Source organism: Mus pahari, chromosome 12 (genome assembly GCF_900095145.1).
Source record: "Mus pahari chromosome 12, PAHARI_EIJ_v1.1, whole genome shotgun sequence".
NCBI lineage: Eukaryota > Metazoa > Chordata > Mammalia > Rodentia > Muridae > Mus > Mus pahari.
This window is the reverse complement of record NC_034601.1, coordinates 53,683,430-53,700,811: the sequence shown is the minus strand read 5'-3', so window position 1 is coordinate 53,700,811 and position 17,382 is coordinate 53,683,430. Positions and strand designations below refer to the sequence as shown.

The following is a 17,382-nucleotide window of genomic DNA, read 5'->3' as shown; positions in this document are numbered from 1 at the left end:
GCCATATTAAATGAGAAACTAAAATATTTTGACTTAATACATCAACTTTCTGGGCCCAGTGCACATTATTCTTCTGCTGAGCTGATATTTGAGCAGTGCCCCCATGTGTTTCTAAACACATTTCCCAGCCATTTTAAGATAGATGTAGAAGTTTACTCAGATCCAGTCTAATGTCCTTATTTTCCATCTGATATATTTTTTGCTTCATAATCCCATAAGTAGTTTATTGAAAAGAGAGACCAATCCATCTACCTCTATATACTTATAAGTTCTTCTTACATTGATGTAAAAGTTTTTTTTTTTTTTTATATATTTTTGTGTCTCAGAAATGTGCTCCACATGCCCTCCACAAATACATAGAAATAATTGATGGTGGTAGAACCTAGGCCTAGGCAGGAAACTGTGCTATGGTTACACTGTTTTGTTTTGTTTCATTTATTTTTTATAAGCATTTTATTATTTTTTTCTTTTTATTAGATATTTTCTTTATTTACATTACAAATGTTATCCCCTTTCCTGGTTTTCCCCCTGAAAACCCCACCTATCCCCTCCCTGCTCTCCCTACTCACCAACCCACCCACTCCCACTCACCTGACCCTGACATTCCCCTACACTGGGTTATAGAACCTTCACAGGACCAAGGGCCCCTCCTCCCATTGATAACCATAGGAGGAACAACAATATGAGCTAAGCAGTACCCCCAGAACTCCCTGGGACTACACCACCAATCAAAGAGCACACATCATGGGACTCATGGCTCTAGTTGTATATGTAGCAGAGGATGGCCTAGTTGGGTGTTTTGTTTTGTTTTGTGTGTTTGTTTTTGCTGTTGTTGTCTTTTAACAATAGCAGTATTGCTCATAGATGCTGAATCTATACAACTAGCCCTCATTCTTCCCTAATGGCTAGCAACAAAAAATAGATATTTTGTCCAGCCAGTTTCTAACAGTTTAACCATTTACATCTTAGCCCTATTCCCATAGCTTGAAATTCTCATTCATTCATTCATTCATTCATTCTCCATTCTCATATTTATTCTCTCTCTCTCTCTCTCTCTCTCTCTCTCTCTCTCTCTCTCTCTCTCTCTCTCTCTCTCTCTCTCTCTCTCTCTCTCTCTCTCTCATTTTTTGACCTTTCCTCCCAGTCCCTACAGTAGCTACAATATTCCTTCAAAAATAGTTTGCATCACAATTTACTAATGAATACCTCATCCTCTAGGACTTTGTCTTCATCTGTGTTTGCATCTCCTCTTGTCCTCTCCCTTGCTATAGTTCTCCTGGCCCACTTCTGGTTTGTCCAACTTCTTACTCAAACATCACCTCCTCAGACATGATGATACACCTTCTACTTAAAATAATCATCTAAATGCATCATTTCCACCTCCCTTTCTTTTCTTTTTTCTTTTTCTTTTTTGCTAATGCCAAATGTAAATCCCAAGTATCTCTGCAATCAAGAAAGATATATGTGTACTCTGTTACACCTTGCCTCATGTAGCATCTCTATGAGACATTGGAGCAAGCCCATTCTCTCCAGTTAATAGTGGGACTGACAATCATTATGAACCAAACTGACAATCAGTAGGATCCAACATGTATATTTACTTGACATATAATAGCAAAACATTGACTTTCAATGTACAAATCAATCTGTATTTAGGAAGAAATGCTAACAGATCTCATTTAAAATGTTACCCTAATACAACTTCAGCACATTTAATTGGAGATATTTAGCTATAATTTTACAAGATTTATATTAATATGAATGGGTAAATATTGTAATCATAAAATTAAATTATTAGAATGACTTGAATATATTATTGAAAATTCATCTGCTGGGATTATAGGTCAGAAATTCAATGTCATTTGTAATTATTCATAATTTATTTTATTCAAATTCAAATTTATTTTAAGGCTTTATTAAGCCTTAATCTTTGTAGGGACATCTCACATTAATTAAAAGTATTGTCTTTTTAATATAGAAGGCTTAAGAATTTATTCTTATGAACCCATCCATATAAAAATATAGACATATAGTTATGTTAAATAGGATACACTAATTTAAGGATTGCAATTATCTCTATTCATACCCATAGAAAACAGTATTAGTATGATCAACAAAGGTTGTTTTGTTGAAAATAATACAAAATATAAGATTAATAAATATTAATATATATTTAAATAAGATAATTATTTGATTCCTGTTATTTCAAGTCATGTACGTTTTAAAGTTTTTTTTTTCTTTTTTCCTTATATTCTTCTCTTGAACAACAGGGTTATCATTGTATACCCTCCATCTATTCTTCCCACCCTCCCACCTCCCGACCTCTGCTTTCCCCTGGACATACTGCTTCTCCATTTCCCTTAAGAACAGAGCAGGAGTCCCAGTGATATCAACTGAAAAACAACATAAAAAGATGCAGAAAGACTAGGAACAATCCCTATAAAGCCATATCAGGGCTGGACGAGGCATCCAAGTAGGAGGTAAAAGGGTCCATGAACAGGCAAAAGAGTCAGAGACAGCCCTCACTCCCATTGTTAGGAGCCCCACAAGAACACCAAGCTACACAACTGTAATATAAATGCAGAGAGCCTAACACAGACCCACACAGACTCCATGATTGCTGCCCCAGACTCTGTGAGCCCCTACGAGCACTGCTTTGTTGATTCTGTGGGTTCTGTTTTCCTGGTGTCTTTGAGGAGATTTCTACCTTTTTCCTGAGCTCTGCCAAATATTTGGGTGTAGGTTTCTGCATCTGCTCCCATTGTCTGCTGGAGAAAATCTTCCTGATGATGATTATGTTAAGCTCTGTCTATAAATATAGGGAAAAAGTCATTAGGAATCACTATTTACATTTATTTGGTTGGTTGTTTGGTCGGCTATGTTTGACTCTGAGCATTTAGAAATAAGAAAACATACTTTTATGTCACTTAAACTAATGTATAACAGTCTATAAACAATAATGATTGGTTTCAAAGTATGTATAATGAGTAAATGTCTTTGTAAAGATAATATAATTTTAAATATATTTTAATGTGTTTGCTTTGTAGATGTATAAAGATGCTCTTGTGTTTTACAGATCCTTGACATTTCCATGATTGTTTGTAAATCAAGTTCAGAAAGAATTGCATGGAGTTACTTTAATCTGTTAACTTATCCAAAAGATTTGTACATCTTAATGAATTTATGATAGCTCCTTCTTTGCTATTGTTATGTATCGTATCGACTAAATTTTCTTTCTTTTACAATATTTAGTCATTTTTATTTTATGTGTATGATTTTTTTTTGCCTACATGTATGTCTGTTCACTATGTGAATGTATTTTCTACAAAGTTCAGAGGAGGGGTCAGATTCCCAGGTAATCAACTGTCATTGAGCACTTATAGTTACAGGTGAAAAAAATATTTAATGTTGATTTTACACTCCAGATTTTATCCCCCTCTTTGACTATTCCACATCCCATATGTCCCTGCCCCTGTCTCCACAAGGATGTCTCCATTCCCCCGCCCCCACCCAATCAGACCTCTACATTCCCTAGGGTCTCAAGTCTCTTGAGGGTTAGGTGCATCTTCTCTCATTAAAGCAAGACCAGGCTGTCCTCTGCTCTATATGTGTTTGAGGCCTCATATCAGCTGATGTATGCTACCTGATTGATGGCTCAGAGTGAGAGATCTCAGTGTCCAGGTTACTTGAGATTGCTGATCCTTCTACAGTGTCGTCCTTTTTATCTCCCATATGTGTTCTGGGAATTGAACCATGCTCTTCTGAGTTATCTCTTCAAACCCCTGTATTTTATTTTCTTCATAATGATGAATGCTTTTCCATGAAGCCATGTAAATAAAAAGGATTATAGAAAACTATTAGAAGCTATTAAAGTTTTAAAAATCATATTCTAGACATTAAAATCAGCTATACAATCGCCATAAAATGTCTTCATTCAAATGAAATCTTTCAAAATTTAACTTGAAAATCAAATGTAACACTTAAAATATCTATAAATTAGTGTGTTTTATTGAAATTAAGTTTAATGTTTTTGAAGTAGCATGAGAGCCCTTCTAATTAAATTTTGCTCCGTGTGTTTATATACTACATCACTGCTTTGGCAGAACTAAATGACAAGTCAGAGTTTAGTAGGAAATTTCCTGTCAAAAGAAATGACATATTAATTTGTAAGAAGACAGGTTGAAGAATCTTCTTGTTTACCAGTGATATTCAGAGACTGATAAATGTGCTACAGTAAAGTTATCTTGCCCCACCCCCACAGCTACTTCTGTTAAGGGCAAAGTTTCTAAAAGGGTGTTGAAAACCATTTAAATTCTTTTGTGACATAGTGAGAAATCAAAAACCAAATTTCTGTTTAGCCAAATTAAATACTAATTCTTGACAAGCAATTCAGTTTGCTTTTGACTAGCAGTATTTGGATATGAAAGGAACGAAACATTATTACGACTAAATGCTTATGCTAATTATGGACATGTATGAGTGACTTTTTTCTTTTTCTTTTTCTTTTTTTTTTTGGTTTTTCGAGACAGGGTTTCTCTTGTAGCCTTGGCTGTCCTGGAACTCACTTTGAAGAACAGGCTGGCCTTGAACTCAGAAATCTGCCTGCCTCTGCCTCTGCCTCCTGAGTGCTGGGATTAAAGGCGTGTGCCTCCACGCCCGGCTGGGTCTCAGGTTTTAGTCCTAGGTGGCCAAGAACTCACAATGTATATAAGGCTGGACTATACCACAAGGAGATCTCCTTCTGTTTCATAAATGCTAGGATTACAGGCATTTACCACAATGCTCCACCCATGCCTATTGTGAATAAAAAAATAAAAGAAATATTACAAAGAATTAATAACTACATTTAAAGGAAAATAAGGGAAAAGAAAGGCTCATAAAAGTATCAAGGAAAGTATTAGATATAATCTGTCATTTGATTATTAGTTTAACATTCTCCTAGATTTTGTACTGCATTATTCATATTAAGAGGTATTAATATTTTAAGGTTAATCTCTGATATCCTGCAACAGTTTTGTGTATTTTGTAGGTTGCATATTAAGGAAATTAGGATATTCATTGAGGAAAATGATTAGTTCTTTGTGGAATTACTAGGGTAAGACATAGAAATCATTTCAAAATATTATTAATTGCTATGAATAGTGATGTGCTGTATCAATTCAATAAACAAATTTGTCCAGCTGTTATTCTAATGGTATCCTTTAATTTTTCAAAACTACTTGTTATTTTTCTCATTTTATAGATTAAAGAAACAAAGATAAATTATATTAAATACAATTTATAATATTAGAATCTATTTAGGGGAATAAGAAATAAATTTATAATGTATGTTATTTTATGTGTTTCTCTCTTGATTCCATGTTAGACTTATGACTCAAGGCTGATAGCAAAAATGATTGCCAAAGTATACTAATAATTACAAAACTAGCTTCTACCATGTATGTATTGTGTTCCAAATCCTGCTTTCATGCACATTATTTTGTTAATGTATTTATATGCATATAATACATAATGTAGCTACATGCATTATTTCTATTTAATTTGGACCTGTTTTACAGATGATGAGTAACTCTGGAAATGGGATTAGCCAGCATCATATATATGGATATAGATATTTATGGTTGAAGAAATGCAGAGTGGTATAATACAAACCTTTAATAACAACATTTTAAAGGTGCTTTATCTGCCATAAGGTTTCAAATATATGTCATCCTATAAGAATATATTATCTAACATCTATAAATCATGTCCTAAAAAGTTATTGAAATATTTTTGTCTCTAAAAGAAAATGGAGAGAGTTAGCTCCATGAATACCCAAAGAACGCTGTTAACACATTTGAGTAGCTTGGTGCCAGAGACACCTAGAAGGAGAAATTAAACTGACTTATTGATTTATGATCTTGAGATGACAGACAATTTGGGAAGTGATCAATGTTATGAACAGATGTCTATATAGAGATAGAATGAAGCAAAATATTAGTGGTGGGAAGGAGAGAGGAATCATAAGGTACTTGGCAGTTCTCATTATTAAAATGTAGGAAGCAAGTGAACATGGTATTATATACTACCCTTTAAAAAAGTTCTTACTTTTGCTAATACAAACACACTGACATTCTTGACTTTAGTACATAAAGTCACAAAGGTCTGGTTATAGGAACTGAGTGTCTGAAAAAGTTCCACGCAGCAGTATCAAAAAGACCACAGTTAACCACAGGGAGGAGAGGAGAGATGGGGTCAGGGGAGTGAAAGAAACATTATTAAAGAGTCTGACATGAGTGAGATCTAATAGGGTGAGAGATACAGAAGACTGACATTTTAATTAGGAAAAAATTAGGAAAGACCATGTCCTAAACTATGTATGAAGCATGTTAAAAATGCACAGCAAAAGTAGTAGAAAACCATTTTTAATCACTTCAGTAATCTCTACATCTATCTTTTTGTATCAGAATTTTATCTCACACACCTATGCATAATATAATGTCTGATAGAAATAAAATGTTCACTATCTTAAAATCTTGGATCGTAAAAATTGAATGTTTTACAAATGGGAAGCATAGCTTGAATTCATAAGATCGTACTTTCAGTATTATACAGCATGCTTAGAAGTGTGCTAACATTCTGTTTTACAAGCGTTCACGTATTTATTCAGGTTTTAGACCCATTCTTGCTCATTGAAAGGTATGGATTCTAGCTGGTATATTAATGATTACCAAAGCAACTCTAATGATTTACAAATATCATATGTGACATTTGATTCAGAATTTTATTCCACAATCTCCAATCTCGTTTGATCCTGTTTCTAATAGTGGACAGGTCTTTATTTTAAAATGGAGAACTTTTCTGTTAAAGTATTACATAATGAAAATTTAATGGGTTTAATAATGGAGCTTTGTGGTAAATTAAAATAAATATATAAATAGGGCAGTACTATATTCATAGATTTGTGACAAAGTGACTGGCTCACATGAAACAAAATATAAAGTATATTGTTCTTTACTCTGCTATATCATTCATGCATATAAAGACACCCTTAGACTATGCTCACTTTTTAATAATTAAATTCCTGTCTTAAAGGATATAGGACATATTTTTTACACTGATACTTCCAGTAAATAAGATCAAATATCAGAATATTACTCATAATAGAAGAAATCTAAAGTGTCCTGAATTTTAAAACTAAGAACCCTTTTGCAAATAATTGAAGTTCATAAAATCCAGCTGAAGAGCAAGAATTACATTTACATGTCTGAAAATCATATATCTAATGAAAAGTTTTAGGAAGAATTCAATTAAAGTTTGTGACAAGATAATAAGTTCCATAGAAATTCATAACCACATTATTTCTGTCTACAGAGAAATGTTGTCTCTTGCTTAAAAATGACTTCTTTAGTCACTTCATTTAATTTAGCTTTAGGGAATTTTTAAATATATATTTATGTCTATTTCAATAAGAGAAACCATCCTCTTAAGCCTATTGAAAAAGCAATTATAGTTGACTATAATAATTTTAGGTATTAAGTACTATTTAAAACTTCCTAGCTATAAAAATGCATGCCTTTGGCTGAAGTAGACCTGGGCATCCATCTCTTATAATATGTTCCCCGATGTTTCTTTCCTTTGACAAATTACTTTGCTGTAAGTTTTTGTGCTAGTAAGTATAGTGTGAATCCTTTTTCTTTATGTTAAATATAAAAGAGTGTATAAAGCATAGTATATATATGACAGTGTGATTAAAATTATAAAAAAGAAACAAAAATGCAAAACACTGGCAAAATCTTTATAAGCTAAGAAAGTGATTTCACTCAAATAATTGTTAATAGAGTCAAACAAATCTATAGGACTACTAACGACACAAAAAATTAAGACATTTAAGTGGTTAATGATTTTTCTAATATTATTCTAAATATTTAAAAGTTATCCTCGTGGACACCAAAACGTGGAATGACATCGGTTTCTAATCAAGACAAAATATTTTCCAAAGAAACTCGTTAAAATAATTAGCAGAACTATACTTCTGGTATGTTTGTCATCTCATCCTACAACAAAATATATTTAATTTTTAAATAAAATTAACTAATTGATATCTATGAATGGATCAAAATGCGAAGAATCTGAATACTTGCTTTCTACCCTTTTGAAGACTTACTTAATGATGATCAACTTCTAGAGGCTCCATCTCACAATCATAAATTAATAAATCAATTTAATCTATCCTTTTAGGTGTGCCTCTCTCACAACAAGTTACACAATGTGTTTATAGTATACTTTATCTATATACTAAGAGATCAATTCTCCATTTACATTTTATAAGATAAGAATAATTCAGAAAGAAATTTAGAACTCTTATATTACAGTAGTAAAGATTAAGTAGCAAAAGCATATTTGAACAATACTAATGATTTCAACATTCATTTACGTCTTCATGATCTATGTTTTGTAAGTGTTACAGAATTGCTTCTGTGGGTTTGTAACATCTCATGCCAATTGAGGTTGTTGTTGTTGTTGGTGTGTGTGTGTGTATGTGTGTGTGTGTGTGTGTGTGTGTGTGTGTGTGTTAATTCTTCTCTTATACAACGTCCCTGCTCCCTCCACTCTTCCCAGACCCTGTCCACCTCCTCTCTTTCCCAGATCTATCCCTTCTCCATTTCCCTTCAGAAAAGAGCAGGTCTCCTTGTGACATCAACTGAACAATGCATAACAAGATGCAGTAAGACTGGGCAAAAACCTTCCCATCAAGGCTGGGTGAGGTGTCCCAGTAGGAGGAGACAGGTTCCAAGAATAGATAAAAGAGTCAGAGATACCCTCAATCTCACTGTTAGAAGTCCCACACAAACACCAATCTAACAACCATACCATATGTACAGAGTACCGAGTGCACACCACTGCAGGCTCTGTGATAGCCGCTTCAGTCTATGTGAGACCCTACGAGCCCTCCTTAATTGATTCTGTGAGATGTGTTCTCCTGGTGTTCTTGATCCCTCTGGCTCCTATAATCCTTACTTACCCTGTTTTGTGGAGTCCTAAGGGGAGGGACCCAATAGAGATTCATAATTTGTGCTCTCCACTCCTCTCCCCCCCCCCCCCCCCCCCCCCCGCCACCGGCCTAATGTTTGGTTATGGGTCACTGCGTATTTTCCCATCACTTCCCATAGTAAATCTCTCTCGTAATGACTGGTCTTGGTTTAATCTAGTGATATAATTAGATCTAATTAGGCTAGCCCTAATCTATGAGTAGTACAGAATATGATTAGGCATCATTCCATTAATTCTTAGGTCTCTCTTCTAGCTTCCAGTTCCTGCTCATTGGCTCCCTCTTGTGGTTTGGGCCTCAAATTAAATCAAATTGGTTGGCTAATCCCACAAGCCCTGTGTCTCCCAACATTGGAAGCCTTACCTGGTTACAGAAGATACCTAGTTCAGGCTCCATATCCTCCATTATTAGGAATCCTCACTGGGATTACCTTAGTAGAATCCTGGTAGTTTCTACTGCACTAGGTTTCAAAAAGAAAAGAGAAAAGAAGAGAAGAGAAGAGAAGAGAAGAGAAGAGAAGAGAAGAGAAGAGAAGAGAAGAGAAGAGAAACAAAAACAGCAAAAATACATACATTCAGGTCAATGGTTCTTAACCTCTCTAATACTGTGACCCTTTAATATAGTTCCTCCTCTAGTTACAAGCCTCAAACCATAAAACTTTTTTCATTGCTACTTCATAACTGTAACTTTGCTACTGTTACGAATCATGACATAAATGTTTTTGGAAACAGAGGTTTGCAAACATGACCCACAGATTGAGAAATGTAGATTTAGGTTAACCATACATGTGTTACTACACAGATGTCAATTTGTACTAGAGTTATTTCAGAATCTTATAAAGTCTTTAATCATCATTTACATGTGAGTATAATCTCTTCTTTGATTACCCTTCTTGATAAAAGGTAAAGCAATTTGGAAACAGGAAGTCTCTTTGTAGAAAATAGGTCATATTTTTATGTAACCTTAAGGAAGACAATATTATATTTAACTCAAAATACTATGAATTGAAACAGAACGCTATATATTAGTTATCTTGGCCAGCAATTATTTGTAGCCATTAATTAAATATTCAAAAATTAAAGTCAAACAAAATACAGATATTCTCCTATATTTTAAGAATAGATGTCACAGATATAACTTTATCTAGAAAAATATATGTGAAACTTAATTTTTCATAGAAATATATGTCTGAGTATTGTAAATTTGAAAAAATAGTAAAATTAAATATGCTGTTTTTACTTTTTCCTTCTATCAAAAACTATCTTTCTTAATGTTTATCCTCCATATAATTTTAATCATTATTACCTTTCATTATTATAGGACAGTTCAGTATCTATGCCATCCAAAAATGATTAACCTGTGCCAACATGATCCTTTAAAATCTGTGTAAAATAAGGAAAATGCATTATAAATTAAATTTCCTGATTTAGAATAACAAGATTCTGTTGGTAGCACGCGCACACACACACACACACACACACACACACACACACACACACACAAATAATTTGTTTCTGTAGTCTCTTGACATCCATCAACAGCAACTCACTCTTCCATTAACTCTATTATTTACTTCACCATTCAAAATATAAATCACTAAGTTTAATTTGGTTTTATGGCCAACAAATTCTATTTGGAATTGAATATACTCTAGTCCATGATTTTGAAAAAAATAGTTATGTTGTTTTCAGACTTGCTTATCTTCCTGATTATGGATGTCTCTGTAATGAAATTCATGAACTTGGTTTACTGTTGCTGAAAACAGTATTTAGTTCTGAATTTGGTCCCCTTTACACTTATTATAAGCACTTGTATGTGTAAAGACCAGATCACTGTTGTTTTAGTATTTAATCATTTTTAATTCTTCCTCTGTGTATTTTAGGGCTAATCAGATCCACTAATCATGTTTTAGGTTTATTCACTCTGTTTTCCTGTTGTATTTTCTGGTTTTTAATACATAATAATTAATGATATTCTATAATAGATTTTTTTTCTGTTCCAGAGTTTGGTTCATTTTTGTTTTATTTTGTAGGTTCTGTAACAGATTTATCTTTGCCATTTTAAGTCTATTAGAGTAACCTCAACACCTATTTTCTTTTATTTGTTTCAGGAGTTATTTATATTTTCCTATTTATACTGGGCTGCATTTTTCTTCTTTTTCAATAACAATTGTTATTGTATAGTAGAATATGATTACTATATTTCAGTCTGGATTTTGACATTTTAATTAATTCAAAGATAGCTGGATTTCAGTTTAGTGGAGACAAATCTTTTATATGCAAACATAATTTTATTTTAAAATATGGCTTCCGTGAATTTCAGTTGAAAGCACAGTCTTTGTTAAGGCTCTTGAAATTTGTAGAATTCTTACCACAAATGTATTCATTCCCTTTTACGCTGGGGGCTGAAATTTTTACGAAGTTCCTGGGCATTCATTTGTTTCTGCTGTCACTTGGTACATGAACAGTTTGAGTCCAGTAGGAACTGTCTGTGGGAACATGGTTTCTGTACAGTCACTCTTGCCTAACAGACTTTTCAGAAACATCCCAACTCTAACTTCTCCAGGTTCTCTGAAAGCCAGTAAATCCAACTGCTGATTTTCTTAAAAAGTGGTCAAAAACATTGCAGCTTTGTTTGTCTTATGGTTCTTACTGATAGCAAATCCCTCTCCCAGCCCACTCCCTCCTTCACATCCTTCTCACCCTCCCACACTGGAAAAGTAAGAGTGTATTAGGTTTCACACTTGGGACATGTGGCAAAAAAAATGCCTACTCAAAATGTCAAGGTGGATCTGGCAGCTGGATCCTCCCTGCATCTCTCAGGATCTACCTATATAAGACCAGCTGTCATACCTCAGGAAGCTGGGCTGCTTTTCCCTATATAATCCAGTTATTTGCGGTTACCCCTTTTTTGTACTTTGGGGAGTTTTGGCTGCAGCTGCATCTGGTCCCCTGTTCTCACCCTCCCTTTCTGCCTCCTTTCCTCACATGGATCAATGTCACATCCATCCTGGACTCTCCCAGATGTCTGTGCCTCCGGCTATGTTCTCCTGCACATCTGCAGTAAATCTTTTCACTCCACCATACCTAGGACCAGTCATGGTTATTTCCTTTTCTGTGTCTTCTTTTCATACATCTGGTCCCCCAAAACCTAAACCAGTAACAAATGTCCTTTCCTTTCTTTCCTTTCTTTTTTTTTTCTTCTTCTTCTTCTTTTTTTTTTTTTTTCATTCAGAGTGAATGTCCAGTACATGAATTTTTATTTCAGAAGTTTTATCTTTCAAGCATATTATGTATTCTCTATAGGACTTCTTTGAGGATACCAATCCTCTTTTATGGAAACTCCAAATTCATGATTTAATAACATGGCAAAGGTTATACCCCCATCCTGATTTCCTCATTGGTGGTTTCTATTGATTATCAGCTGCCCATCTTGTTGGTAATCATCAAACTAAGAAGTGAGCCAACTGTGAGTCTTGATTTACTTTGTAAGGATGTCCGTGTATAACACTGTTTATGAACTTTTATTACTTTTATTCTGTTGTTTTATTTTCTCTGTACTTTTGCTTAGAACATCCTTCCTTCTAACATCAGTCCATGCTCTATTTAACGAGCTGCATTTACTCAGGGATAATTAAGGAAGAAATGGCAAGAGAGCCCAAATAGCCAATAACTGTTGTAGTACATGAACTCAAAGTGTCAGTGACTACATGCAAGGACCAGCACAAGATCAAACCATCTAAATCAGCATGGAAGTGGAGTGGTTGGTGGACCATAAGGTCACACACCAGATAATGACCTGTTGACAAAGGATGGCAGTTTAGGCAGGCAAGGGAGAAGTTTTTCTTCAGGAATGATGTTTATGTTTTGGCTGCCCATCTACAGTGGATGATTCTATAATCATACACATAGGACTATATGTCTGACAGCACCAAATGGATTCAGTAGGTTTAAAAAAGGAGAGAATTAATTGGGAGATAAACAGGTGGGGTGGGAAAGATAGGGGAGATTATGAGGGGGAAATAATGAGGGTAATTTGATCAAAATGTGATCATTTGAAACTTCTGAACAATAAAAGTATTATAAAATGATGCTTTTAAGTTAATTACAGTATCAAATAGTTGCCTATATGTATATATATGTGTGTGTGTGTGTGTGTGTGTGTGTGTGTGTGTGTTGTTGAAATGTAACACACCCTACCTATGCATGACGTGTCTAGAATGTTACCACTAAAAAAATAAACAATGGCTGATGAATCACTATTGTCGTGTATTGAGTGTACTCTTCTGTTCAGAATGTTATAGCAAATTACCACAGATTAGATAGATTAATATGTAAACACTTTTTTTTCTTGGTTCCTCAGACTTAGGCACTATAAGTTCAATGAACCGATAGATTTGGCCGGGTCAGATTCTGCTCCTTGTTCTTGACCCAGCATTTCCCTCTGTTCTTACAGGGCAGAACAGGCAAGGGTGTCGCTGAAGTCGCTTTATATGGGTTTTAATGTTTTTTCATGTGTGCTGCTTCTCTTTTACATCACTGTGATAGAATAGCTAAGAAAATCAACTCAAAAAGGGAAGAAACATGCCGTTTTGTTCATGGTTTCACAACTTTCATTCATGGTCAGTTGGATGCATTGCTTTCAGTCCTGTAGAAGCAGAAACATGGCTGAATAGATTAGAAGAGGAAAGCTGATGTCATCATGACGTATGCGAAGCAGAGAAAGAAAGGAGAGGAAAGAGAGAAAGGCCGGGGAAGAAGAAAATAACCCACCTCTTAGTTCTCAATGAACTCATCAGTGGATTAAGTTGCTGATGAAGATGGCTCCCTCACAATCCACTCACCTGTCCATACATCAGCTGAGGTTCACCCTAGGGCAGGAAGGGAGACTCCATGCCCACAGAATAAGAAAACATACACACAGGACATGACCTAACCTCCCAAACCTCCATAAATCACAGTACTGACTGGATCTCAATTCAACATGTAGGTGTAGTCAAAAATGCTTCAAACTGTTGTATGACTTACAGCCTGCAGAAGCTCTATTAGATGATAAACCATGAAGGATAAAGTTTCAATTGATATCATCAACAAAATACATTAGATTTGAAGAAAAATATGTTAGCTTTAGTTTTCACAATGCTTTCTCATAGACTGAGGTCTCTGTTCTGGACTCTTCAGCAAAAAAAGCATGTTTTTTGGTTTGTTTGATTTCTTCCATCATCTGAACTTTCAATCTATTGGATTTTGCTTCCGTCTGCAAATTGAAAATAAGCAGACATTTACAAGATGCTGGTAAAGATGACACTGCTGTGCTGCTTTTCTGTTTAAGTATTAATATATTCAGATTTAAAAGATAATTAACATTCTAGGCTTTGTGGGGTTTTATTTCAATAGATATGTGAAAACTCTCCTTTCAGAACTGTAGGCATCTTTTTCACACCTACCAATTTCAACTCCAGCTTCTCAAGGCCACACACTTCCAAAGGTTCAGTGCCAAATCCTCTTACTTAAGTGTCTGTAACATATTTAACCTGTTTGTGAACTCCTTCACCACAGACCTTTCTATCACTGAATCACATTACCATGCCCACAATGATGTCTTGTCCATGCTAAACAAAAATGTTAATGACATGTTTTCTCTAATAAAATGTGTAAATTGCTTTTCCCTTTAATGGATTTTAGTTACACAAAGGAATGCATTTGTACAAAATGAATTGATAAAGATAGGTTTTTACTAAGTGTAATATTGCACTTTAATTTGAAAAGATGTTTGGCTTTCTTTTGAAACCATAATCACTTAGAGGTTGATGTCAAGCTCTTTCAGATATTCTAGGTTTTAATAATAAATTTTGATTAAATCTGATTATGCCATGTTATAAAACTTCTACTAACACATTGAGTTTTAATTTTAATCTAAAATTATCATATCAATAAGTGATCATTTGTTTTTCAGAACTTATTTTTCAGTCTGTCTCTTTATTTTAGTAGTCATGATTTTGAAATAATGAAATCTAGGGTTTTAGAATTTTTTAGGTGGGAAAGATATTCCAACTGGCTTTGTATTTTACTGATATACAATAAGAATTGAATAAACATAATTTTACCATCTGTATAATACCAATAATAGAAATGAGTATATTTTAAATATTTCTAATATTGTTTTAATATTTCCAAAGCTGTTGAGTATTAATAAATTTTATTAAGAATCATATATTAAGAGAGGGTAGCTAGAAGATAAGGCAATGCAAATAAAAATAGGCATCGACAGTTATCAGAAATTAATAATAAAAATAACATTTTCCTAATATAAGAACATAATTTTAAGTGTAATAGCTTTAATGTATTATTTTTGCTCTCAGCATTGTGAGATTAAGTCTCCATTGTTGTTTAATTTTATTATGTTAACAGCATAAAGGAAGCAATAACTTTATTATTTCAACTTACACTGACTCTCATTCAGGTTATGGAGATCTGAATAGTTTTTGATCTCTAAAGTCCACCTAGGTTTTCTAAACATTGAAATGTAGAGATAACAAACCATTTAAACCTCAGTAGTCACTGTTTCAGTAAGCACTGCTCTTTAAATACAAAATCAATATGAGGTATCCTATATTATGATACCAACAATAATCTCATGCACTTTTAGAAAATGTAACTAAATCATATGTAGTTTGATTCCTTGTTTTATAATAGATATTAAGGAGAATAAAATTAAAACATTTTATATTATAATTAATTATATTGATTATTTTAACAAATTATGGATTGTATTTAGAACTTTGAAACTCATTGTTAAATATAATTATTGATGTTTTGATTTGGAGCTAACACACAAATATTTTTAACCATCATTTATGTTAATATTATTTTATATCTATATAACACATTTAGAAATAGTTTTATCAATTCATTTCATATTTTCTAGGCTGCAAAAGATAATAAAGGGTTAGACATTTTTGGAATCTCAAATACTAAGTAGAAAATATCAAAGTCCTTGTTTTTTACTGAAGCATCGTAGTTCATTTTCTATCAAGATCATGACCCTAACTAGTTCAGCTTCCCTTAAAATTTTCATCTGTGTATTTATAGTTCTAAGGATGCTTATTTATTTACTTTTCAAATTTTATCTTAATTTAAATGAATAGTATGAAATCTTTTTATCTTGAAGATATTGCCAACTTAACATGGAGGACTCATTAGGTAAAAATGAATTTTTTAATGTCATATCATATAGCACCTCCATGCAAAATCGCCAAAGCAGAATGGAAACAAATCCCCCTAAGAAAAATTTGATATAGCTTTCCTATGCTTTTCCAGACCTATTTCCAACACTGCTAAAAGGGGGGAAAATTCCAGAAGGCACTGAAGAGACCGCCTCTCCAGACCCCGCTGTTACCTCTGCTCTGGATTCACAGGCTGCAGCTCCCTAGGAGCCAGGTTGGAAAAGTTTGTAGGAAAACAGATTACTCGTGTGTAGCATATATTTTAAGTACAAAGGGTTTTTTTCATGCAAATTTGTCTTTTAGGCCCCACAAGTACATCAAAAGTCCACATATTAGTTTGAAATTCACATTTCTTCTCTAGACTTTTAAAAATATCAAAAATGGATGTTTAGATTTTTTAATATAATATTGAAATGTAAATGGCTTTAAAGGATGCAAAGTGAAATTATTGAAAACATAGGGTGGCTGTTTTAAAACAAACCTCAGAACCTCTTCTGATTCCTTTACTATTATAAAGTGTGAAGTTAAATTTTATACGTTTTCATAAATATCTAAGCTTTCTCATGTAAACAATATAAATGACAGTATTTTATTTTGTAATTCTTTGTTTTTTTCTATTCCTCAATTCAGAGAGATTTCAAAAACCCTCTTGACATGAATGGGAAGTTAAAAGTAGTAATTCTGGATATGCTGTTAAAGTCCATGTCTAGGGGAAATCTTCATAGATAGGCCAAAAAAATAACAAAATACTTAAAGGGACATTTTATCTAAGCTTAACAAGAATTTAAACTGGAAGACTGGTGAATTTTGAAAGTAGAGAGAACCATCATTAATGGTGTCAGTGTACAATGTAAAGAAGAATGAAACTCTCTTAATACACAAAGACTACATATAATGACTATGAGTGTAAATGACATACCCAGGAGATATACAATTGATGTCTAAGTATCTTACCTAATGCTAATTACTTTCTGAATATAAAAATATGTAAAAATTATTTGAATGGTTAAAGATCTAATACACTTTTAAAGAAAAGTTCTAGAAAGTCATAAATCAGACCTCAGATACTTTAAATCTGAAATAATAAATATAAAAGTAGAAATTACACATTCATACTTATAAAAAC

General features: G+C 33.5%; 1 protein-coding gene across 2 annotated transcripts in view; it reads left to right on the top strand.

Moving 5' to 3' along the window:
• Epha6 (EPH receptor A6) overlaps window positions 1-17,382 on the top strand; it is an 858,253-nt gene that overhangs the window by 94,807 nt on the left and 746,064 nt on the right. Inside the window, exon 3 of one of the 2 annotated variants that reach the window (XM_021209922.2) lies at window positions 16,351-16,470. The exons of the other annotated variant lie outside the window; for it this stretch is intronic. The gene's annotated coding sequence lies outside the window, so the exon portion shown is untranslated. The remainder of the gene's footprint in view (window positions 1-16,350; window positions 16,471-17,382) is intronic. 2 annotated transcript variants of the gene reach the window in all.